Source organism: Mus pahari, chromosome 2 (assembly GCF_900095145.1).
Source record: "Mus pahari chromosome 2, PAHARI_EIJ_v1.1, whole genome shotgun sequence".
In the NCBI taxonomy this organism is placed as follows: domain Eukaryota; kingdom Metazoa; phylum Chordata; class Mammalia; order Rodentia; family Muridae; genus Mus; species Mus pahari.
The window spans coordinates 29914323-29939015 of record NC_034591.1 but is presented as its reverse complement, the minus strand read 5'-3'; the positions used below and the strand labels follow the sequence as shown (position 1 = coordinate 29939015).

The 24693-nt window shown below is 40.8% G+C and overlaps 1 long non-coding RNA gene and 1 other non-coding gene across 2 annotated transcripts; both read left to right on the top strand.

The window, feature by feature from the left end:
- Nucleotides 1-421: 421 nt before the first annotated feature.
- LOC110316005 lies at nt 422-17349 on the top strand. The gene is made up of 3 exons (XR_002380240.1): nt 422-457; nt 12199-12359; nt 16967-17349. It is a non-coding gene; the product is annotated as an uncharacterized LOC110316005 (long non-coding RNA).
- Nucleotides 8343-8463, top strand: LOC115063468. Its single transcript, XR_003843342.1, has one exon. It is a non-coding gene; the product is annotated as a small nucleolar RNA SNORA65 (small nucleolar RNA).
- Nucleotides 17350-24693: the final 7344 nt, after the last annotated feature.

Genomic DNA, 24693 nt, shown 5'->3' with positions numbered 1-24693 from the left:
CCGCCACCTCGACCCGCTTCTCACTCGGAATGGCAACTAATCCTGGGTCGGCGCCCCGCCCCCGGCCCCGCCTCTGGGCGTTCCGGACCCCCGGCTCCTGCCGCTGCGAGCGTCGTGATTGGCAGCGCCGCCCTACTCCGGGATTCCAAGGATTGGTTGTACTGTCGGAGTGAGAGGAGACTCGGCCAATTACAGTACCACGTTTCCGCTCTGGGGGCGGAGCATAGAAGTGGATAAGAGAGGCGGGCCTCGCGCGGAGGGTGGGACTTAAGAGTTGACAGCCTTGGAGGTGAGGGTCAGGCTAGAGAAGTGGGTCCTTACGTGCCCCGCGCGTGCTCCGATACCCAAAGACACGCGAGCGCGGCGATAAGCAAGTTGCAAGGGTTCCACCCTCCAGGGCTCTCTACAACCTGGGACTGAGGAAGCCAAACTAACTTTGCAAATATACCTGCATCCGGTGAGATGTTTTAGTTAAAGCTGAATAAAGGATCCCGAACCCTTTTAGTCTTAGAAATGTCTTTAAGTGTCCTAGTCGCCTTGTGAATCAAAACAACTTCAGGAGTAGTGTATGGATGCTACATTGAACAAAATGCACCTGCCATTACAACCTGTCTTAGAGTTTGCCGTTACAGGGTAGAGTGGAGAACATCACATTCTGAATTACACAGGTCAACAAGAAAATTTACGTCATCGCATCATCAGATTTATTAATGGAGGGCACCTAGTTTACTACCCAGGAACTGATGGTCTCTTGGGAGAAATACCAGGCATAATGTAACAATTCATTGTGGTCATTTCCTCTGTGTGGTGAGGCTGGGGGTTATTCTTCTGCAAGGAAAATGAGAAGTACGAAGATTTTTAGATGGGCATACATCAGATACCTCCTATTAATAACAAACAAAAAAATAAGATTTTACAAAATAAAGAAGTGGGATGTCAGATTGGTGTATGCCTGGTGTCTGCCCACACTGGCAAGCTTTCTGATTCCAGGCACTAAATGGTCAGTTTCACTCAGAGGAGCCACTTTTCTCTGCTTCCCTGTGTGGTCAGACAAAAATAAAATAAAATAAAATAAAAATTTTTAAAAAAATAAGAAAAATAAGAAGCACAGTAAATTATTTTTTAGAAAAAATATTGATGATGCCTAATCAAAATACAAAAAAATAGCATCTAGTACTATATCCTGCTACATTAGTCATAGTACTACGCTTTATCACATATAAAAATAATAGCTAATGTTTACTAAACATTCACCACGTGCCAGCCACTGTTCTAAGGACATTATTATGTGTTAACTCATTCGTTCTTCACATAATCCACAAGGTATGCGCTGTTATTATCCTCCCTGTTTTCCCATCTGGGGCACAAAGGCACTAATTGTCTTGTCTGAGATTACTCAGCTAAGTGGAAGCTGAGACCTGAGGGACCCAGGCAGGAGCTGAAGAAGCCCTGTGCTCTTAGTATCTCCAAGCATAAGATGTATGTTCTGATCAAGAGACTACGGTAGCTCACAGATGTCCAAAAGAGCTTTTAGAAATGAATAGCAGCTCCCTTTTCTTACTTTCTAGTCATTTTGTGCTATATATATTTTAATTATATATAGTACAACATGACTTTAAAATTTGACATAATTTGTCTATTGTATTAGTTTTTCCATCTAAAGATTAATGGTTTCATATTAAGTTATAACCTTTTGTGAACAGAAAAAAGTAAATGGCTTCTTTTGGTAGTTTTTTGGAATGGCAAGAATAAGATTATAACAATTTTATACTAAAATGTATAAAGGTTTCAAACTACTGGCAAATGTCTAAAGTTGGTGATTTGATCACAGCACAGCTTCATTATAGAAATGCCATCTCCTTAGTCAGCCATCATTAGGAAGAGAGGCCCTTGGTCTTGCAAACTTTATATGCTCCAGTACAGGGGAACACCAGGGCCAAGAAGCAGTAGTGGGTTGGTTGGGGAGCAGGGCAGGGAGAGGGTACAGGGGACTTTCGGGATAGCATTTGAAATGTAAATGAAGAAAATATCTAATAAAAAAATTGTAAAAAGAAAGGAAGGAAGGAAGGAAAGAAGGAGGAAAGGAAAGGAAGAGAAGGAAGAGAAAAAAGAAAGAAAGGAAAGGAAAGGAAAGGAAAGGAAAGGAAAGGAAAGGAAAGGAAAGGAAAGGAAAGGAAAGAAAGAAAGAAAGAAAGAAAGAAAGAAAGAAAGAAAGAAAGAAAGAAAGAAAGAAAGAAAGGCCATCGTTGGTCACCTCCATCTGAGTGTAGACCAACCTCAACACATTAGATGAGGATGATTCTAAAGTCATAGTGAGCCACTGTTGGCAATGGTCAGTAGCAGTTCGTTTGGATCAAAAACAGTATAGCTGGCCATAATTTTAGGTTTCTTGTTCATTCACATCTAACGTAATGAATTTAAATTGTATCTAAAATCTAAATGAGAGAATTTGTATGACTTTTTAAGTGCCATTTTTTTAATGCATCTGTGCTAGAAATTGAACCCAAAGTGCTGTGCCATTGAATTACCCCCAGATACTATCTGATCTTACAATACTATTACTAATACTAATACTTTCTGTTAACTCATCATGAGTTATTTGAAATTCCAATCATTTTCTCTTTATTCAAGAAAATATGGTTCCCTCTAAAAACTTTATTCTCATGATGGTCATACCTAAGAATTTAAATGAGCTACAATAAATGCAGCACCTGCCTTCAAATGCCTGTTAGTTAAATGTGTGATCATTTATTCTTACTACAGATGGTAACAAAAGCCAAGAGAATATAGAAGCACTGGAAAAAGTAAATATTGTTACAGGTTTATTTCTAACTAAACACTATACATCAGATACAATAAACCCTGTAGCCACAGTATGGGTTGCTGGGTTTGAAGTCCACTGTTATACTACTGTAGCATAGACAGGCCCGGTGCAATTTCCCTGTTCACTGAATGTGAGTGTAATGACCTCTGAACTTGTTACATAAGGCCTAATGTTAGTTATAAACCCATTGCTACACTGCTCTGTCCTGAGGGAGTGAAAGCATAACTTGATAACTTTAGAAACACCTCTGTTGGCTCAGTGGGTAAAAAAGAAAGCACTTGGTTACATCTGACCACATGAGTTTGATTCCCCAGGACTCAGTATAGAAAGAGGCAGTTTGCCCAAGTTATCTTCTGATCTACTCAAGTGTGCAAGCACACACACACACACACATACACACACACACAGACACACAGACACACACACACACACATGCACACACTCCATCCGAACTAAATGCGTGTAATTAAAATTATAATAATGAACACCTCTTTTCTCAGGCCTCATATTTTGGATATTTATGGAACAACAATTTGCAAATCCCAGAACCTTCCATAGACTAACTTAGAACAGGAGAAAGCAGAAGTTTCCAACTACATGCAATTAACAATAAGATGCCCCTCAGAGAGAGAGAACAGAATGAAAACTTGTGAGGCCTGTAGAGCTACCAGTTCCATCTGCTTGGTTCTTCTACCCATGCTTTTCAGACTTAGTATCTTCCAGTTTGAATATGATTTGTCCCCTAAAAGTCGTGCTGAAGTTTATCCCCAATGTGAGATATTAAGGATGGGGAAACTCAGAGCTGGAGAGGTGGCCTAGCTGTTAAAAGCACTTGCTCCTTTTCTAGAGGACCTAGAGTCAATTCCCAGCATCCACGTGATGGCTCATACCTACCTGTAACCATCACCTGTAATTAGGTACCAGATGTAACTTTTATTCTCCTGGCAAACTGTCATCTGCAAGCTTATTGCCCTAGTCTGCTAACCTAGGCCTGGCCCTGGAAGCTTCTAACCGCCATATAATCTAATCTAGGCCTAGAATGTTTTCAGCTCCTGGGACCTGCTGCTGAATAAGTTCACCCCTTTCTAGTTCTTTCTGAACTTCTGTTGCTTTCACGCAAATCTCCTCTCCACACCAACAGATTCAAGCTGCCCTCTGTCTGTCTGTCTCTCGGTCTCTGTCTCTGTCCCCCACTCCCCCCCCCCCCTGCAAGCATGGATGCTTTCTTCTACAAACCAACTTTACCTTCATTGTTTGGGATTAAAGGTGTGTGGGAAGGACATGTCATTATTCTGGGCAGAGGGATTAAAGGTGTGTTAATAACTGAGCCACACCATAACACAATCTCAGGGTTCACAGTGTGATCAAACATCCTGCGACAGTCACCCTATTCTGGCCTCTAAGGACACCAGCACACACATGGTGCACAGATATACATGCAGGTAAAACATCTATATTAATAAAATAAACAGTTTAGTGGTGTTGTCTTTGTTGTTGTTGTTTGACTGGTTGGTTTGGGTTTCTGCTTTGAAAGCACATGGAACCGTGAACCAGTGAGATAACTTCACAGCTCAGGGAGCTTGGGCATCAAGCCTGAAAACTAGAGTTCCATCCTAGGCACCCACACGGAGAAAAGAGAGGACCAACTCCTAGAAGCCATCTGCTGGCCTCCTCGTGCACACCATGACGCACACAGTAGGTGTACACACACACACACACACAAGTAAGAATGTCTGAGTATAGAAACTGAAACTGACTGTTTGCTTCAGAGGTGAGCACATTAGGGTGGAGCCCCTGTGATTCAATCTGGTGATCTTATAAGCCTTATAAGAAGAGGAAGAGAGACTAGACATACATACACAAAGGCTTCCTGTCTCTTGCTCTGTGATGCTCTACATCACTGCCAGAGTTGCCAGGGACACTGCTAACAAAAGGACTATCAGCAAGAGACACCCCCCACCCAACCCCCACCACCCCCACTGCCAGCATTGATTTTACAGGTCCCAAACAATGAGCCAGCTGAGCCAATTTACCAAATAATCTGCCTCAGGTACTTTGTTATGGTAATGGGAAACAAACTAGTGCAGCATTGCAGGCTAACCCCAATCTGAGTAGCATCCAGGCTGTCCAGATTATCAATGAGGCCATGGCTGGGAGGGAATGCTGCACAGATCTGCACTGATGTTCACCTTAATCTGATTACATTCTCTTGTCGTGGATCCCTAATAACAGCAACAAAGCCTTGCCTAGTTTTTATCCCTGGCAGATGCTTAAAGTAAAATTCTCCATCTCTATTTCGATAGCCTATCATCATGTTGGGCATTGCCTTTCTTTAAAATGCTCTTGCTCCACACTCCCCCTGGCTATCAGTTTTCTGCTCAAATATCTCTCTACCTTCCTGGTTACCCTCTTAAAAACTGGAAGCACCCTTTAGGCTTCTTCTACACTGTCATAATTTCCTAATGTACCTATCACCATCCAATCTATTATACAATATTTTTTGTTGTGTTTACAGTAAAAGAGTCTTGAAGATTTATCAGATTTACAGCTGCTAAGTCTCCCCAGTGCTCAGGGCATAACAGATGACAATGAATATTTGTTCAGTGGTGAGGGAAAAGTGGCAACATTTGGTCACTATTTGTCTCATGGACTAAAAAAAAAAAAAAAAAATGTACCTTGCAAATGGTAGTTGAACCCTACAGGAAAAAGAAAAGAGAACAGAATTGGCAGAGAGAGGCAGTGAGGAAGATTAGTTAATATGTGACATCTGCTGCCCTGTCGTGTTTTTTATAATAGCTATTCCCAAGAGTCAGTATAAGGGAACTGAAAAATATTTAACTGTATAGTACAGACCATCACCTGTAAATTAGAAAAACTTTGTTTTGTTTCTAAAAGAAACTCAGAAGAAGTAATAGGAACCAAATATATTTTAGTAGAAACCAAATATATTTGTAACTGGTAATATGATAAAATTCACAAATATCCAAAGATCCCTGCAAGGAACCACAGTTATTTTTTTCTATTTTTCTTTTTAGCTTTTAATTTCAATAGCAACTGTGATTATGAAGTGGAAAGTTAATCCCACACCCCAAAGACATGCAGATAACTGACTTTTACCATTAAGCTAGAGGCTATATTTTAGAAAACTACACATTAAGATAACCCAAGATGAGGGGGAAAAGTCAATATTCCCTTCTGCCCTGTAACATTGCTTTTGTTTAATTCTCAAGCACACTGTGTCTGTAATATATTAAAGCAATGGTAGTCCTATGAAATAAATCTGTTTTATTATATTTTAGATGAGCGTATATAAAGATTACCATGTGCCTCTAAATTAATTTCCTCATCTATCAATGAATTTTTTTTTAATCACCAAAGCAAGTGTGTTGAAGGGTTGTTAAAATGCACTCAACATCTGGAGAATTGACTCCTTAGTTAAGTACTCACTCTCCTTTCAGAGGATTTAGGTTGGACTCCAGAACTCACATGACAGGTTCAAAACTATCTGCAAATCCAGGCCCAAGGGATCCAATGCGATCCCGTCCACTCCAAGGGCACCAGACGTACATGCAGACAAATCATCATATATCAGAAATTGTAAAAACAAAAATAATAACTCATCAGCAGTAATGAAGTTTCTTTATTACTTTAGACTTTTGAGGGATGTCTATTTAGCATTCTATTTTAAAAAGCATCATATTGATGCATCAAATAAACATATAGGAAAGCTTAGTAGCCATAACACTACAGCAAGTCATAGTAATTCTCCATGAGGTTACTTATTAATTATCTTTGACGTGTCTGACCTCTATTCTACAAATTGCAGAGTATACCCATTCTCACACTTTGGTAAACTGTGATCTATTTAGGATCAAAAGGATATGCCCTCTATGATAAAGAAGATAGAAATAAAGTATCACAGAAACCATGGAAGAGGAAAACTCCCTCCTACGGGAAACCTTTTAAGACATGCATAAAAAGGGATGCATGAGACCTGCCTGACGACTTCAGTGTGCCTTGGATGATTGACAATGGAAGATAACACTGTATCAGGGCAAGATCTAGCTGCCGAGGAAGATGTGCACATTATTGAGGATGCACCAAGAAACTGTTGGAGATTTTTGAATATGTACAAAAACATGAGTGGAGTAAGAATAATTTCCATGCATTGGAGAGCATGAGCTAGAAGGCAATGTAGGAGGCGCTGAGGGTGGTCTGTTGTGAGTTCAGTGGGCTAAGTAAGGAGAATGGCAGAGGGCATGGAGAAAGGTGCAAAGATGCAAATGGTACTTCTTAGCTGATGATCCTGTTAGCCTTCAGAGAAGATGAGACAATTCTGAGGCTCCAAGGTTGTATGCCTGAGGAGATAGAAATGGCTTTAACAGGAGTGTGCGGCCAAGACTGGGAAGGAGTCTGGGGAAAAGAGAATGAGTCTAGCTATAAAGTTAAAACCCAGAAAATATTTAAGCAGAGGTTTTCCTCTGTATCCTCCTCTCCCCTGCCTCCTTCTTCTTATCCCCTTTCTCCTTCTCCTTCTCCTTCTCCTTCTCCTTCTCCTTCTCCTTCCCTTCTTCCACCGCCATCACCACTGATTCCTCTTCCTCATTAGTATTGAACTTGAAAATGGCAGATATATGGATTTGGGAATTACCCATGTACACAGTATTGTATCAGTACAACTATAGTTGGTAAAGCAAAAGATCATAACAAGGAAAAGAGAGTCTAGGAAAAAAACTGAAAATTATACATGGATGTGAAGAGAAGACTAAAAGGAGAGGAAATAAGGGGGAGGGAAAGGGCAGGGAGAAGTATTATTCACAAAGCTGAGAGTTTGTGTTACAAAAATAAGTTTAGTAGATGCTTTGTAAGGTAGCTAGCAAGTTAATGTCCTTCAAGAATTCTCTCCCAGCACAGAAAGTCTGGGCCTGGCTGCTATATTTGTTCCCAATAATCTTGCCCCTCTAACTACAGTTAATTTGACTGATGTTCAATGAGTGATTGAAGCTGTGGCAATCATAATTTCTCTCCTGGGAATTTAGAACTAAGAACTGAAAGATAGAGCTATACCACTTTAAAGTATATGCCCCAAACAACCAGTCCCTTTGCTTCAGAGATACCTGCATGGGCATTTTTTTTTTGCTACATTATTCATAACATCCAGGTTATTGAATCAGCCTAAGTGCCTATCAGTAGAAGAATGGATAAAGGAAATATGATGAATATATACAATGGGTTTTATTCAGCCATACAGAAGAAAGAAATTATGTCATCTCAGAGAAAATCAATGGAACTGGAGATAATCATGTTAAGTGAAATAAGCCAGACTCGCAGAGACAGGGACAGCATGGTTTTCTCTCATGTGGAATCTGTGGGGGGCGGGGGGAGGAGGAGCACATGAAATAAAAGGAAGACTAGATGGGCTGTGGAAGAGGAAGACAGGGAGGGGCAGATAGCAGGGAAGAGAAGATGAAGGGGCAGGAGAGATGGCTCGGCTGTTAAGAGAACCAGTTGCTAGCCACCCACCACTGACCTGACCAGTATGGTTGGCTGGTACAATATAGTAGTGAACTGACAGTGAGCCCTAGCTTTTAGCAAACGGGGCTGTCCTACATATGAATGTTGAAAGCATGGGAACATCCTAGAGACAAGTAGAAGAAAATACAATGATATTGTCTCAAGATTATACTAAGCACAGAGGAAGGAGGGAAGGAAGGAAGGAGGCGGAGAGAAGAAAGAACCTGCTGTTCTTGCAGAAGATCTAGGCTCAGTTTCTAGCACCCACACGGTAGCTTCCAACCATACATAACTCCATATTCAGGGGATCTGAATCCCTCTCCTCCACAGACACCAGGCACACACATGGTGCACATACATACACATACATACATACATACATACAGGTAGATGAAACACTAATACACATAAGAGAAAAATAATTAAGTCTAAAGAAGAGTTTAAAGAAAGAGTAAGAGGAAAATATGATAAAGTCCATTAAATGCCTATATGGGGGCACTACAGTGAAATCCCTCTGTACAATTAATACATGCTAATGGAAAGAAGCAAAAGGTTGTTCTATTGAAGACATGGGTTATGTAAACACAGAAAGTTGTGCATGGCATGATCACTTTCTGGTACAGATCCAAGGAAACAAAAGCAGAATTCTAAACGAACGAAGTGACTCGTATAAATGGAGAAACGAGGCCGGATGCTAGGAAAAGGAGCTCATGATGACTGCTTCTTCCCCACTCCCTTTGGTTCTGCCAAACCATCAGCATCCTGCTTCCTTCCTGTGGATACAACTCCAGTATCTTTCTGCCATCAAATCTGCATTTACATTTGTTTCTCCCTCCTTCCCAAAGCCATCTCTTCTACTTGTACTTGAGTGTCTGTGTACTTTTCTTCTCTCATATTTTCTTACCTTCTTGCAAAGTTCATTTCTTCAGGTATCCTCCCTGTCTCTACCATCAACGGCTTGATTGTTCCCAATAACATATGCTAACATTACAACAGAAAAAGGGGTTTTGTGCGATTTCTTTCCATCATTATTCAGAATTTGATGATCCTCTAGCAGAAACACATCTCCAGAGAGTTGTCTATTCTTTGCTTCTGATTTCTTACCCCGTCTGGCTTCTACCCACTCCATGTCACTGACAATTGCTAGAGAGTATCAAGAGATTCCATATTTCAGGTCACAGTGGATACCCACCAGTCCTGATCTTACTCTAACCATCAGCCATTTTCCACACCATTGGTCAAGTTCAGCTTGTTGGAAGCATTTATTGTTGAAATCCAGGACACTGCGGCTGCCTACTCTGTCATCTTCTCTAACCATCATGCTTGATGTCCTCAGGGATTCGTTCTCTTCTATGTAGCCCTGGAAATTGAACTAACTATGCTAGAGAATTTGGATTTCATTGCAAAGTTATTGGGAGGCATTGTCCAACATACTTTCAAGGTCACCTTGAGTGATAATTGATAATTAACTTTTATTCACTAGATGTAATTGTCATCTTGGAGGCATATTGCTGAGTAAGCTCACTATTTCTAGTTCTTTCTTGATTGGCTGGTTCAACTCAACTGTTCTGCCTCAAACTCCTTGCCAAGCTGACTGATTCAATCTGGCTTCTGTCAGCTTCTTACTGAATTTCTCTGCTTGGCCTCAAATTAATTCTGGTAATTTGTCCTAATCTTCCAGCTCCTTCTTATTCTCTGGCTTTCACTACCTCTGCTGACCTGCACTGAACTTCATGAACTCAAGAAGAAACTCAACTCCAGTGTACTGCACTCACTGCTCTGACTCCCAACTGGCCAAACAAACTGATTGAACTGCCTTCGCTCTCTCTGCACTGCTTTTAAATAGCTTTTATCCTGAGAGTTGGGTGTAGCCTATCTTTGACTCATTCTGTCAAATATTTCTCTGATTTGTCACTTTGTCTGCCTCTCAATTAGTTTGGGATTAAAAGTGTGTTCTACAGGATTCCAGCCAAGATGGATTAAAGGTGTGTAGTAAGATCTTGCTTGCATTCTAACCAGATCATACAGGCCTGGAAGGTCTTTGGATGTGATCAGAGCAGGCATATTGCTGGATTAAAATTCCTCTACAGTAGCTCAAAAAAGCCTGGCCTGTTTCTCATTGTACCTCCCTCCCCACCTGATCTTCCTATGCTTCTCCCTCCCCTGTGGGTTCCAGCCATCATGGCTTCCTTTCACTTCCTCTGAAAGGAATCTGCAGAGCCCTACACAGGTGTATCCTCGGCCCACTCAAATCCTGAGGGCTTCCCTCACATTTTTCAAGTCTCAAAAGTCAGATATCTAAAATGTCCTTTCTGAGACCTCATTTGTCACTAATAATTCATCATTAAGTCACTTTGCTTCAAGCACAGTTCTCATTACAAGTTATAAACTTGTAATGTATTTGTATTCCTCTACTTCCCCATGAGATTGTAATGTCCCCAGGTGCAAAGACCTTGTTCTTCCTATTCATTAACTGATTACTTAACGCTTACACAGTGACGAAATACAGCAGGTGCCCAGTAATAACTGAAGGCAGTTTTGCTGGTTGTTGATAGTTTCTCAGTTCCTTATAGTTATTTCTACAACTTTCCTGCACTTTCTGTGTGAGCTGCTCTGTCAAGAGATCACATCTATGGACTTTCTAGGTCTGTGTGGTCCAGCTGGAATACAGACACGCTTTTAATCCCAGGAAACAGAAGCAAGCAGATCTCTGACTTCAAGGCCAGCCTGGTATAGAGCAAGTTTCAAATAAAAAGAACCCTAGGTCCAGGTCTGGTGGTACACCACCTTTAATCCCAGCACTCGGGAGGCAGAGGCGGCAGATCTCTGAGTTCTAGTTTGGTTGAATCAGTGAGTTGAGAGGCAGTGCAGTGCAGTGGAGTTTATCACAGTTCAGTTTTGGGGGTACAGAGGCAGTTTATACAGGGTCAGTTTTATAAAAGACAGCTTAAAGAGAGAACAAGATAGACACAGGTAAAGATTGAATGAGCCAGAGAAGGAGAAGGAGCCAGAGGATTAGAACAGATTGCTAGAGTTAATTTGAGGCCACGCAGAACAATCCAGTCAGAAGCTAAGAGAAGCCAGTTTTAATCAGTGAGCTTGGAGAGGAGTTTGAACCAGAACAGCTTGAGTTGAACCAGCCAGCCAGAGTTCAGAAATAACAAGAAAGGGTGAGCTTATTCAGCAGTAAGCGTCTGAGGGTACAATTATGTCAGACAAATAAAAGTTACTTTTACAGGCTCATATTTCAGACATTTCAGTCTAAAGGCAATGGAGTCTATTGCTTTGGCCAGAAACCAGCAGCACATCATGGTCAGTGAGGCATGAGAGAGCAGAGCTGCTTGGCTCATGGCAACCAGGAAGCAAAGAGAAACATGGATGGCCAGGGGACAAGATACCTTTTCTGCATGTCTGTATACCCCAGAGACATTCTTTGTTAAGCACCATATGATCCCCTTTACTGCCTCTTAAAGTGCCATCATATTGTGATTCCTCAAGGAATTACTCCACTCCTTAGCTTAGAGTCGTCAGGATCCAGTTATTTCCCTAAAAGCCATCGGTAGCCAAGCCCTTAGCGTGTGAGCCCTTGGTGACAGGTCAGCCCTTGGTGACAGGTCAGATTCTAACCAGAACAGTAGGTTTCTGCTTTTACATCAAAAGGCCACTGTTTAATGAAGATTTTTAAAAGGGTGAAGTGGTTGGCAGTGTCATATGATGTGGAACAGGCTCTGTGTTGACTTTTACTGGGGGAAATGTGAGCCTCTGCCCCCCCCCAATAAGGTACCAAGCACAAACCAAAGAAATGATTCCACACAACTCTAGATCAGTGAACCAATAAATTTAATTGAGGTTACTTATAGGAGTATGGCTGAAAGATTATCTCCAGAAGGATGGGAATCTTATAAAAAGACAGTCACCAAAGGAAACTAACTATACTACCACAGAGGAGCTGTTGGTGAGTATTTCTTGCCTTGTAAGTTTTCCTTCTGCTGCACAAGGGAATGTCAACAGGCTCAGTCGGGTAAGGGTCTCATGTGGATAGACACTGCTGATCTGATTTTAAAGAGGCAATGTCACAAGTTTTAGCAAGCTCCCTCAGAGATCGGTATGATCAGGCAAATCTGGGAAACACTAGTTTGGAAATAAATGTTTTTCAAGGACCCAACCTGAATAGCTTTTCTTTTTCAGCCAGTTGCAGATCAGCACTGATATATGCCATTGAGTCATGAAAACTGCCAAAAGAAAGCCTCCGAAGTTACTAGAAAATAATCTAAGGGGTCTGGCATTTCCCATAACTGGCATCTAGTCAGATGGTTTCAAATAAAGTGCAGTGGTATTCAAAATAGGAATCAGCAGTAAAAATACCTCATTATATTTTAATTTATGTGTAGGGGTATTTTGCTTGCATGTATGCCTGTATCACATGTATGCCTTGTGCTCTCTGAAGTCAGAAGTGGGTATCTGTTCTCCTGGGACTAGAGTTACAAACAGTTGTAAGGCACCATAGAGGTACTGGGAATTGAACAGGGGTGCTCTTTGGGAGCAGCCAGTGCTCTTCAATGATGAGCAATCTCTTCAGCCCCAGAAGGACCGATGTATCTTAATTACATAGAATTTCACTGAGGAACAGTAAGTGGGATGGGCTCACTAACAGTTATTATTTGTAATATAATAATGATACCACTATTTTTAAAGGATGTTTTGCTTCCACACTGCTTACATGCCAGATTAGTAAACAATATAAATGAAATCCAGGGCTATCACTGGCCTCAACCATTCCTAAGAGCCTAAAACAAAATCTTTAGCACCCCAGCAGTAGTGACGCTTAGAGTAGATCAAGTCTGTGAAAACCATTTTTTTCCTCCCGTCAGAAAGAGTGATTTGCCTCAGTGTGGGACCACTGTAGCCCCGTCACTTTCTGGGATGATAGAGCCACTGATCTTTCCCAGTTTCCTTCTCTTGTAGCTTGTCTCGACCAATAGGTATAAATGAGTGTTAAGTCAATATTAGCTGTTATTTCCCCAGGTGTGGGAAGTGAGGAAACCTGATCTCATGAGTAAACTTAGCCTTCCTGGCTGCATTTAAAATAAGACAGTTGTTATTAAATTATGTATGGGGAAATAATTCTTTTCTTAATAAATCTCATGCCATTCCAATGTCTATTAACTATGCTGGACTCAGGGGTCAGAATGCATTTCCTCTTATAGATGTCCCCCCAGCATCCTCAGCGCCGGCCCTTCCTATTTCTTCTTAGCCTCAGCTGTCCCGTGTGCTCTACACACCACCACCGCCTTTTGCTTTCTGGTATACTGCTTCCCTCGAGCCAGGGTTGAGTGGGGGAGTCAGGGTGACTGAGTTTACACACATACCATCTCTAATTGCTCACCTTAGGTGGGGCAGTGTCCTAAATAAACTTGAGTTTTGCCACCGCACCATTACTCAAGCAAGTATTTACAGAAGTGTCGCTTAATACTACAAGAATACACAAGGCCCTTGAAGTTATTACTGAATAAAGAGGTTTGAGCTGCCTACTTTTCTTCCTCTCAGACCAACCTCACTATACTTGTTCTTAGAAAACTCTTATGGGGGGAACTTGGAAGAAAATCAGAGTGCACAGGGACACTGAGCCAGGTATAAGTTGCCTAACCCCTTGAAAGGATTAGTCCCTTTGTTAATTTTCAAAGGAAGGTATGACTTCTTTCAACACTTCTCAGTCATAGCTATTCATAGTATGGCCATGTATTTAATGTTTCCATAAATACCACACAGATATATGCTCAGTACTTAGCCACAGATGGAAACTGAAACTATTCAAACGTACAGAGAAGTGCCAGCTCTCCATAACTTCCTCCTCCAGTCTCCTGGATCTTCTAGGAACCTCATGGAACTCTTTAAGCACTTTCAAATCTATGATGTTTTTATCACAAGTTAGACCATGAATACCATCCTCCTTATTCAGATGGGGAAACAGACCTACAGCCTTGGCTGAGGTAACAGTTAGCATAGGGGAAAATGACTGCAGCATAGAAACAAGGTCTCCCTGACCTAAATCAGTGGTTTTCCTTCTCTTAAACTGTCTACATAGCAAGAGGCAAGGAAGTGATCCTTACAGGGTACAGGGTCATGTGCCTTTCCCCCTTGGACTCTGATATGTTAATAACACATGGATAAGAGGACATGTACACAGAAATAAAGAGGCACAGTGCGGAACAGCAGTCATCACTGTCGTGGTGGTCTATTGGAGTAAACGGACCAAAACATCTGTTAAAAACCAAGTTCTTACGAGGGTCCAGTGGCCACACACTACAATGTCTGAGATCCAGTGGAATCTCTTACCATGTCTACCACATCAATTGTAATATATTTATCTAACTTGGTATCCCACAATTTTGGAGGGTCTAAACGTTTGAAAAATTATAAAAGCAGACTCTAGTCACATGGATTAGGTCTCACCTTGAAAAAGCAGTTAAAAAAATGGACTTAGTTCATAACCTTCACATGTATTTAGCACCATAGATATTGGTGTCTGAAGGTAGTTCATTACAGAATGATTTCACAGAAATGTTATAGATTTGAGACAGGATAATGGAAAGAAATAGCAAATGTTTAGCACCTGCATGTACCAGGGACATGATGTATTATCACACACACACACACACACACACACACACACACACACACACACATACACACACACACATCACACCAATATCAAAAATCAAACCAAATAAAACAAACAAACATCTCCTGCAATACAGAAATTGAGAATAGAGAAGAGGGAAGTCAAGGTTACAGTCCTTTGTCTGGTATTGGCAATATGGACCATTCATCTTCTAAGCCTGCGCTATCACACCTAGTCCCTATAAAGCTGCATTGGGCAAGCCTGTGGACTCTTCTTCCCTCGTCATTAAATTCAAAAACAGTTTCTAGATACAAGCACCTTAAATAGCGATCTAGGCCAGTCTCGAAACAGAAAAATGAGCTGAATTCCTATGAGACTAACTGCCTTAAGCCTTGTAATTTCAGATTAAAATTCAAACCAACCCAGACGTTGTCCAAGGTTTTTATTGAGCACACACTTTAATCAATAGAGATTTGAGGCCTATAGCATGAGTACGATTTAGACATTTCTAGCCAACATTTTCTCCACCCAGTTAAATATCCGAAATAAGAACTCAGTCCAATCAATTAGAGCGTAACAAAACAATGGACTTCTTCATTGTGGCTAGATTTGTGTGGTAGAAATTTTAATGACTTATGCAAATGTTTATAATATTTTACTAAATGAATCAAGACCCAGAAAACAAAACCAAACTATTAAGTGTCTTTTAAATATCTATTTGCATATGCATGTATGAAAACCACTGGGCAAGATGTAGACCAGAAGATTACCAGTGGTTTCTTGTGGGTACTAGAATATCTGGGGACTTTTGTTCTACATTTTTGTAAAATGAACGTGTCCTTACATATATTGTTAGAACGCTTTACGCTCTGCACAGACACACACAGTGTTTCCTGCAGTGTGTGTGTCTTGAAATGTCTTGAAATGTATAAATAGGATAATAATGTATTATGACTACAATTATAAGGAAAGTTTTTTTAAATGGCACGGAGCCCACAGTTGGCAGCAAACTTGAACTTTGCCCACATTGCAAATGAAATTGGCTCCCATGTTCTTTCCTATTATGCTAAAATGATCATATGTAACTGCCAGACTTCCTTTAACTTCTGCCTAAATCCCTCTATTCAGAACGCACACAGAAAACAGCACGACACACGGTACCTCGTGCAAGAATTAAAATAATCATACCTAGCTCATCAAGGTTTTTTTAAAAAAAAAAAATCAAAAGTAAAACAAGACTGCTAAAGCCCTTAGCACAGTGCCTGGACCATCGTAAATGTTCATCAGGTGTTAGTTGTTTGGGAAAGTATGCTGTTCCTGTTGAAGAATTCAGCAATAGAGAATGGTTGCTGATCCAAGAAACTATCAGCCACCTACTATACATACTTCTTTTAAAATAGCCTTCAATTACTAAAGGCGGAGTCCAAAGGAATCTTTGACACATCATAATTATATAGCTCATTTCATTCTCCATACTTAATGAATAACAAAAGCAAGAAATTAAGCCATGGCATAATTCATTTTTTCCTCCTCTGACTTAGGTTTGTAACAACAACAAAAACAGCAACAAAGTTGGGATAAAAGAAAAATGTTAAGGTTAAGACTTTATAAACAGTTTTGATTTAGATATATCCCTTACAATTATTTTTTTTAAAACATTATCTAAAATTTTTTTTCATGAAAATATCATCATTCATCTGAGGACACACACCTGTTAAGTATGTTTTAATCATATAGGTTTAGTTTAAAAGAAAAAGAAAGAAATGTTTAGTCCCACATTTTAACTCAAGATTATGGATTAAGGTAAGTATGGTTAATACCGATGTCACTTTACAGGATTGCTTAAGAGACAAACCTCCGGGCAAAGGGCAAACATGTGACATAATTTCTAGACTGGGTTAATAGAGGTAAGAAAATCCGTCGTAAAGGTGTCTCCTCTCTATTGCTTGACTACAAACGCAAAAATAAACTAAGCGCTAGCCCTACCCCTTTCTATTTCCTGACAGAGGGTGTCATGTGACCAGCTCATCATGCTCCTGCCTCCATTCTTTCTGGGCCATAGTGGACTGCATCCTTAAAATATGAGCCAAAAGAAACGAATGCTTCCTGTCTTTAACTGCCTTCATTTTCCTTTCTTTTCTTTTGACACTATCTCGCTGTGTAGCCCTGGCTGGACTGTAAGTCACTATGTAGAACAGGTTGTGCTAGAACTTACAAAGATTCACCTGCCTTTGGCTCCCAAGTGCTGAGGTTGAATTTGTGTGCTACTGTATCTGTCCCTGTAGTGGATTTGGTCATGTGTTTTGTCACCGCAACAATAAAAACAGTTCCTATGATTATTATCACATTTCAAGATTAGGAATAAAAGCCTCACTGCCACTTCCTTAAACTAGTATAATTTCTAACCGTACTTTATACGCAGAGATAAGTATAGCTCTCACTCCTCATCATAGGAGCTTTTGGCAGCTGATGGAAGCCATTACAGTGATCCACAACTGACCAGAAGGCAAAGAATAAATGATCAAGAGTATGCACCCCAATTGGTACATGGACAACATAATCTCTATTCCCAAGGTTCAGGGAAAACTGGGGAGAGAGAGAAGAAAGAGCCAGAGGACCAAAGATGCCTGCCAGGAGATACTATCTTCTAGATGCGATAGTGAAGCTGCACCCATGAATTCCCAACAGCATGGTTGCCTAAATAAGACTGGCATAATGACATTGCCAACTGACATGCCAATGTGGACAGGGGAAATGTCACAAGGCCCCACTCCTAGATGAAGAGATACAGGTAATTACAGTGGCTTCTGAGAGAGGGAGAACCAGTTTTCTTCAGGGCCCAGTCACCTGATGGGCTATCCAGTCCCAAGTGATCAGTCATACACACATGTAAATGTAATCAATGCTAAATAGATTCAGTAAGTTCAATACATGTATAAATGTAAGACAAGTGTGTGTGTAAGTACATGTAACAACAATAAAGAAGAGGTCCTGAATTTGAGGGAGAGTTGGAATGGGAGAAGGAAAGATATAATTGCTATAAATATATTCCTCTATGAAATTCTCAAAAAATGAAAAATTTAAAGGAACACACAAAAGAATAAAAACTCCATTTACCTGGTAAAGATGACACAATTATAGTTGATAAGTTGTAAATATATATAGTTGATAATTATAGTTTATATTATTATAAATTATAGTTGATAGTTCCTCAGAAATGTGAGGTGGTTTTAGACAGTTAAGTGTATTTTTATTTATGGGTTTCCTGTGATTGTGAACTGAGGATTTACTCAGGGAGAGGAAAAAAAAAATCAAAACAATCAATGACTTGATGGGGAGTACTTTGGTCATTTGAAAAATAAGAATGTCTCCTGTCCAATGGAACCGTTTCAAATATGCAATTAGGAGTCATGCATGGCATTGCAACCCCAGCACACAAAAGACTGAGGCAGGGGGATCATGAGGTTAAGGTCAGCCTGGGCTACAGAGTGAGGTTTTAGAGGCTGGATCTTGCCTAGCATCCCTGCCCTTTCCTATCTCTTCTTCTCACCCTCAGAAAGGATGCATTCTCCTCCAGGACTGATGTTAATGAATGCTTTTGGAGGTGAGATCCATCTTCCTGCAGTTCTTGAGCCCTCTCCTTTCTCCAGGAAGAAGTCCTGGGTGATGGATAACAAACCTTGCCCACCCTCATCTAGCTCCTTTACTAGCTAACAGGTTCATTTTGTGCCCCAGCAGGCAAGCTATTGAGAGAGGAAAGAGGAGAAGACTGGAGACGCCTCAGCATCTCCACTCGGTGGCACCACTCGGGGTGAAGTTGGAGAAACAGATGCCAACAGGTCCCGGTATTTCTTGTATGTACTCAGTACGATTAAATAAAAAAAAAATCAAAATTTCAGATTTTAAATATGCACTTTTATGTTCCTTTCTATTCTTATCATGTAATTTAGCATGATATTCTAAGCATGATATCGTGTAATTTTGCATGATACATGATACCATGTAAAGCAGGAAATTCTAGATAAAATTCAAAGGGAAAGGATGAGAACTTATGAAAGATTATTCCTACATACTAGAGCTAATTTATATGAATGTGTGGTGGTTAAGTGTTTATATTCCAAGTACTATAGAACTTTTATAGATTATGGGTTCTCCCTCCCTCTCCCTTCCTCCCTTCCTCCCTTCCCTCCCTTCCTCCCTTCCCTCCCTCCCTCCCTCCCTTCCTCCATTTCCTCTTCCCCAGGGGAAGCTGTGCTACTCTACATTTGGAAAGTAGACAGTAGCAGCGAACAGGAGGGAGAATACTTAAAAGAGCATGGATTTCCATTTCAGAAGACCTGCCAGAGACAGGCTTCTCAGAAAACAGAAAGAATGCATTTGGCCCTGCAAGATTAAAGGACTCTTCGGGAGAACCAGACTTCTGTAGATAGACTTTCCCAGGCTGCACAAGAGCCCACCTCAATGATGAGAGACATGTCAGATGCCTAGCCTGACTGTCTTTGTTCATCTGTAAAATCTGATAATTAAACTGGTTTAGCAAAAGACATAATATTCATAATTGGAATGAGTCTGCATTTCCTAGGCCTGATGAATTTTTTAGAACTACATTAAGTGGCTAACTGAAAACTTGAAGATCAAAGAAAAGGATCAGTCATGCTTCTTGAGGTAAAAGGGTGTCTGACAGAATCTGTTGCTCTGAAGACATGAAAATAAAGAAACAGGACTCACATGATGCCTCTCTTATTCTACTCTAAGAAAGCGATGGAAGGCATGATGAAACAATCTCTACAGAAACATAAATGTCAAAATGTGAGCATGTTTGCCTTTATTTCGGTCTAAAAATAAATAAATAAAATGTCAAAGAGTCTAGTTTTAAGTTGAACTTCTCTGTACAGAGATGAATATGTACTGAGTTCTGAAAAATCTGTTCACAGAATATGACTGAATATTTTCTATGCAATGTGTAGGTGTTAAGCAAATTGCCACAGTTCGTTTACTATAAGATCCTGGTTCATATTTTAGTCTCTCTGAAAGATGGATAAAGTCTAAAATGAACAATATGTTCAATTTACAGCATGGCTTTCTTCACTCCACTTTAAATGATGGGACAATCTGTAACAGTGCCTTAGATTTGATGAAGCATCCGTTCAAAGAAGTATTCCGTGAGCTTTCCCAATGCAGTCTAAACCCCAAACCTCTGTTTAGAGTCCCTGGGGCCTTCTAGATGTCTTAACACTGGAGGGTTAACAAAAAAAAAAAAAAAAAAAAAAATGAAAAATAGAAAAATAAAAAAAAAAAAAAAAAAAAAAAAAAAAAAACACTAAGGAATGCTTCCAAGAAGATCTCCTGCTGGGGACACAGGTGGCAAGCTCTGTCAGGGGATATTGGGAGACACAATGAACTGAAGTATTTTGCTTCACCTTTCAGTCTGTCTCTCTGATTCACAAACCAAGTTCCAGAGAGTCTTGGTCCCTTCATACTGGACTAGAGATTGTCCCTATGCTGGAACCCATGGATGAAATCCTTTTTTTTTCCCAAAAATGTTCAGAAAATTCCAAATTTATCGGAGTTTTGGTTGTAAAGAGGTATCTTACACCTTTAAAAGAACTAGAAACTTTAAGACTCATATAAGAGAGATGAATTTTGTAAAATGTCTAGTTAGCACTCCCAACAACATAAGTTCTTCATTGAATGAGTTAGCAATCTTCGGGGGACAAAGCAGACTCTTAGTAGTATGAAATACCAGAAGTACACTGGTTTATAGTTTTAATTTTTATTTATTTACTTGAAGGAGTGGGAAATGAACTCAGAACCTCTTGCACACTAGGCAAGTACTCTACCACAGTGTTATATCCCCAGCCTCAATAATATATTGTTTTTCAAATGGTGAACATATTTATATGTATATGTTACATATGCATATGCATATGCATTTGATATTTAGATGCATTGGTGAAGCTTAGAAAGTTTATCATATCCATTACTTCTGCAAGAAAATTACTAGTGTTTGCTATTATCTTTCTAAATTTAGTCACAGTAAACATGTACTTTATCCTATATTATTATATGATATATAGCATTATATACTTACAAGAAAAGAGCAATAGGGTTTTTCTTTTTAAACAATTAAATAATGAGTCTTAGAAACCACAGCTGACATCTTTAAGGACTCAGTCGCTTCAGTATTTCTTCCTGAGATGTCACAGGTAGCATCCAGTGTAAACCACATCCCCTGAAACCAGAGCCCGACCACACTTAGCCAAGTGTGAGACCTCCGGAGTCCACAGCTGATGTGGGATGACCTCCCGCTTGTGTCTGTATTGACAAGAGATGGGGACCTATGCAATCTGCCTGCTCCAGCCAGGCCACTTTGTTCAGAATGCTGGAGTCGAAGAGTCTTTTATTTGAGTGCTGCTTATGCTTACGCCTTAAAGCCTAAGACCGATTTAGTAAGGCCCTCTTCTTTGCTGTAAACGCATTTATTCCAAGTTTAAAATACCGATAAGCACCGGGTGAATATAACTGAAATGCCCTTCTTTGTTTGGCTAGCAGCACGACTCTAGAATGTTGTGCTTCTCTTACCACATGCTGGGTATAAAATCACACTTCTGCTTTGCATATTATTCAAACATAAAAGTAGATAGTTTGTTGCCTTAAATCATGTTTTCAGGAATTGCTGAAATACACCTCTGTGCTTTCTTATCTTAGGTAATATCTCACTTATCTTAGGTATAATCTTAGGTAATATCTCACTTATCTTAGGTGTATATAATCTCACTAGCTTTGCAGAGAAGGCAGACACCCTTAGGGTCTGAACTGGTATTTAAAGAGATATGTTCACTTTTAGTCCTGGCCAATAATATGATATTATTGTTTAGAAAAAGATAATGGGTTATGTCTTATAAATTTAATATACTCTTCCTGTCATCAAATATATTGATAAATACCAGGGCCCATATTAAACTTGGCTTATGTCTAGATTGCTCCATTTTTTTCCCCAGTGAAGAGCCCAGAAAAACATACCAACCACTGCATTTCAGGGACATTCATTAGCAACCACTATGCAGTTAGTTGTTGCTCTTCACAAATTGCTCAGAAAACATCTCAGTAGGGGAACCAGAAGGACTCATGGGGGAATTTATTGGCCATTTGTGAAACTGATAACAAAACCTCTCTAAGCCTCCCTGGTAAGTAAAGATAATCCCCCCTTCCATCCTGGTATCAACTGTTAAATAGGATGACGCAGTTAGGAAACAGTTTGTAAGCCCATGCTGGTGTTATCGTTCAAACATCAACACTGAGCATATTAAAGCAGGCGGCATTAAATCCAGCGCTTTAGATGTGGAAGAGAGGGTTGCAAAGGAAACAGGCTGCATACCATTAACACACTGGTGTTCCCAAACCACTCTGCCTGTCTCGTGCTTGTGCTTGGACCACTGCTGCTCTTTCAAGGTAAAGGGCTTGTTCTGCCTCACAGCGAAGGAACTCCTCCCCTTTAGCAGAAGTACCAGATAAAGCTGATGCCTGCCAATTGCGTCTCTGTAAACAGGATTAGTAAGAGAAAAGATGTTGGCAATTTTCTGAGGGCGTCCAGAGAGGCTTTTTTTTCAACCAGACATTTATGTGGGCAGCGAACTATGATTTAAACAACTAACGAGAGTTATCAATGTGTCACCAAAACAAAGGCTGGCCTGACGAAACACGAATCAAGCGCTCCTGTCTCTAAACACACACCGAAATCCCATGAGCTCAGCAAGTAAGGGAGTCAAAGGCCCTGAGCTATGATACTCTCCAGGCTCAAAAGCTCTGGTCTGCTTTCGTAAGCTGGTATTCTACTACTTCTGTCAACAGAGACAGCAAAGGGATTTTCATGAGAGGTTGGAGTGTAAAAAAATGAGACCAAATATTGAGAAACTGGTGGACATTCACTGAAAAGCAACGAACACGATTTATAAGGCCGAAGGGACTGCCTTGCAGAGGCAGATGAAAGAAGACAGTCTCTTAGCATGACTGCCAGGGGCTAACCATCCAGGACTGGCTCATTGGCCACGGCCAAGAGTACTTGAAGGGCATAAACAGCATGGATGGAGAGAAGTTATTTAGCGTGGTCCGAGGGGACGGGAAGAGGAGTGATGGAAATGAAAGTCAAAATGCAGATGATTAAGGTGGCGGAGCAGGTCACACGCCATAATGGAGGGTCTATTATTGACTGTGCGGCGCTTGTTCCCCTGGGGAGAGCCAGAATCTCTTTCTCTTGCACTACTTGCAATTGGAAAATGCACTAAAAAAAAGTAGCCAGGCGTACTGGGGAGGGCAAAAACCACCGCGTGCCCTCAGAAAACCACTGAGATGGCTTCATAGGTCTTTTCTATCTCAAATTTCTGTGCCGGAGCTAGTGTGCACAGGAACCCGAGTTGCTCAAATCATTTTTCCACCACCCAAGCTGCAGCTTTGTTTTTATAAAGAGCTGGTGAAGAAATCATCACAGGTCATGGAAACAATACCTGTGCTACAAAGAGAGGCCTACAGAGTCCCAGCGCTTTCGGACTGACTGGGATTCGTTTCACATTGTGACGTAAGCATAAAGAAGCATGTCTAACAACTGAGACCTGGGACAACAATGCTCATATCGATCCCACTCTAAGACAAAGGGCAAGAGGCTTTATCACATTTGGATGTTGGCTTTGAAAATAAAAACAATCAAATAGATGGTTTTCTAATCTAGGAGAAAGACTTATGGTCTATCTTTTCCAAATTTCTTAGCCATTAAAAACAGTGAAGAAGCTATTACTGTGTAGAAACTTGGGCACTAACATGTTGAATGCATGTATCCGACAGACAGCTCTGTTTACAGCTGCAGCTGTAAAGAGCAACTGACACATCCTAAAACCTGTGGTAGCCCAGAAGGGCCTAAGTGGGCACAGGCATGAATACACCTGGGATGATGGCAGCAACTGAAAGATGGAACTAGGAACCGGAAAGACAAGCTCTAGCGTCTTCGTGATTGCTGAAAGGCACCCAGCTGTGACCATCGCGGCCCCTCTCCCTCAGAGGATGATGGAAGCAGGATGGTGAACAAACTCAAGCAAGAGGCTAACAGAAGGGAGGGGCCGTGAGAGACAAAGCAAGAGAAGTTAGAGCCAGGGAAGCCCACAGATGTCAGCTCTTCACAGGTGTGGGGTATCTCACTTCCTGATAAAATCAGGGTATTGTGGTAGCTACTAAGCGAAACTTAGCGTTCTAGAAGACTGAAGTTTCTACAAACAAATTCGGGGGTTGACCTACAGAGGACAGATATAGGTCAACCCTCATCCTGCTGCTCGCAGCAGCTGTGGCCAATGAGAGACACAGCTGCCTGGCACATTGAGTTAAGCTGCTGCTGAAATCAACAGAAGCCATTTCCTGCCTCTTTGCTGGCTTCTCTAGTCTGGTTAGGACCAGTTTAGGTACAAGCTGAGCTCCTCCTTGCTAGAATTCCTGGAACGCTGTTGCGTGGCTTCAGCTGCTCATCTGCCTGTTCCTCTCTCGTTCACCTGAAAGATCTGATTCTGTCTTCAAAAGGAGACTAAAGACGCAACCGTCCCTATAAATTACGCCGCATGCTAACGAGCACAAATTTGTAGAACCAGGGAGACTTTATCTACTTTTACTTCAAAATAATGGTTGGGAAAAGGGGGGCGGGAGGAGTCTACACAAAGATCTATTTCCAGAGAGGACATAGCAAAAATTGTTA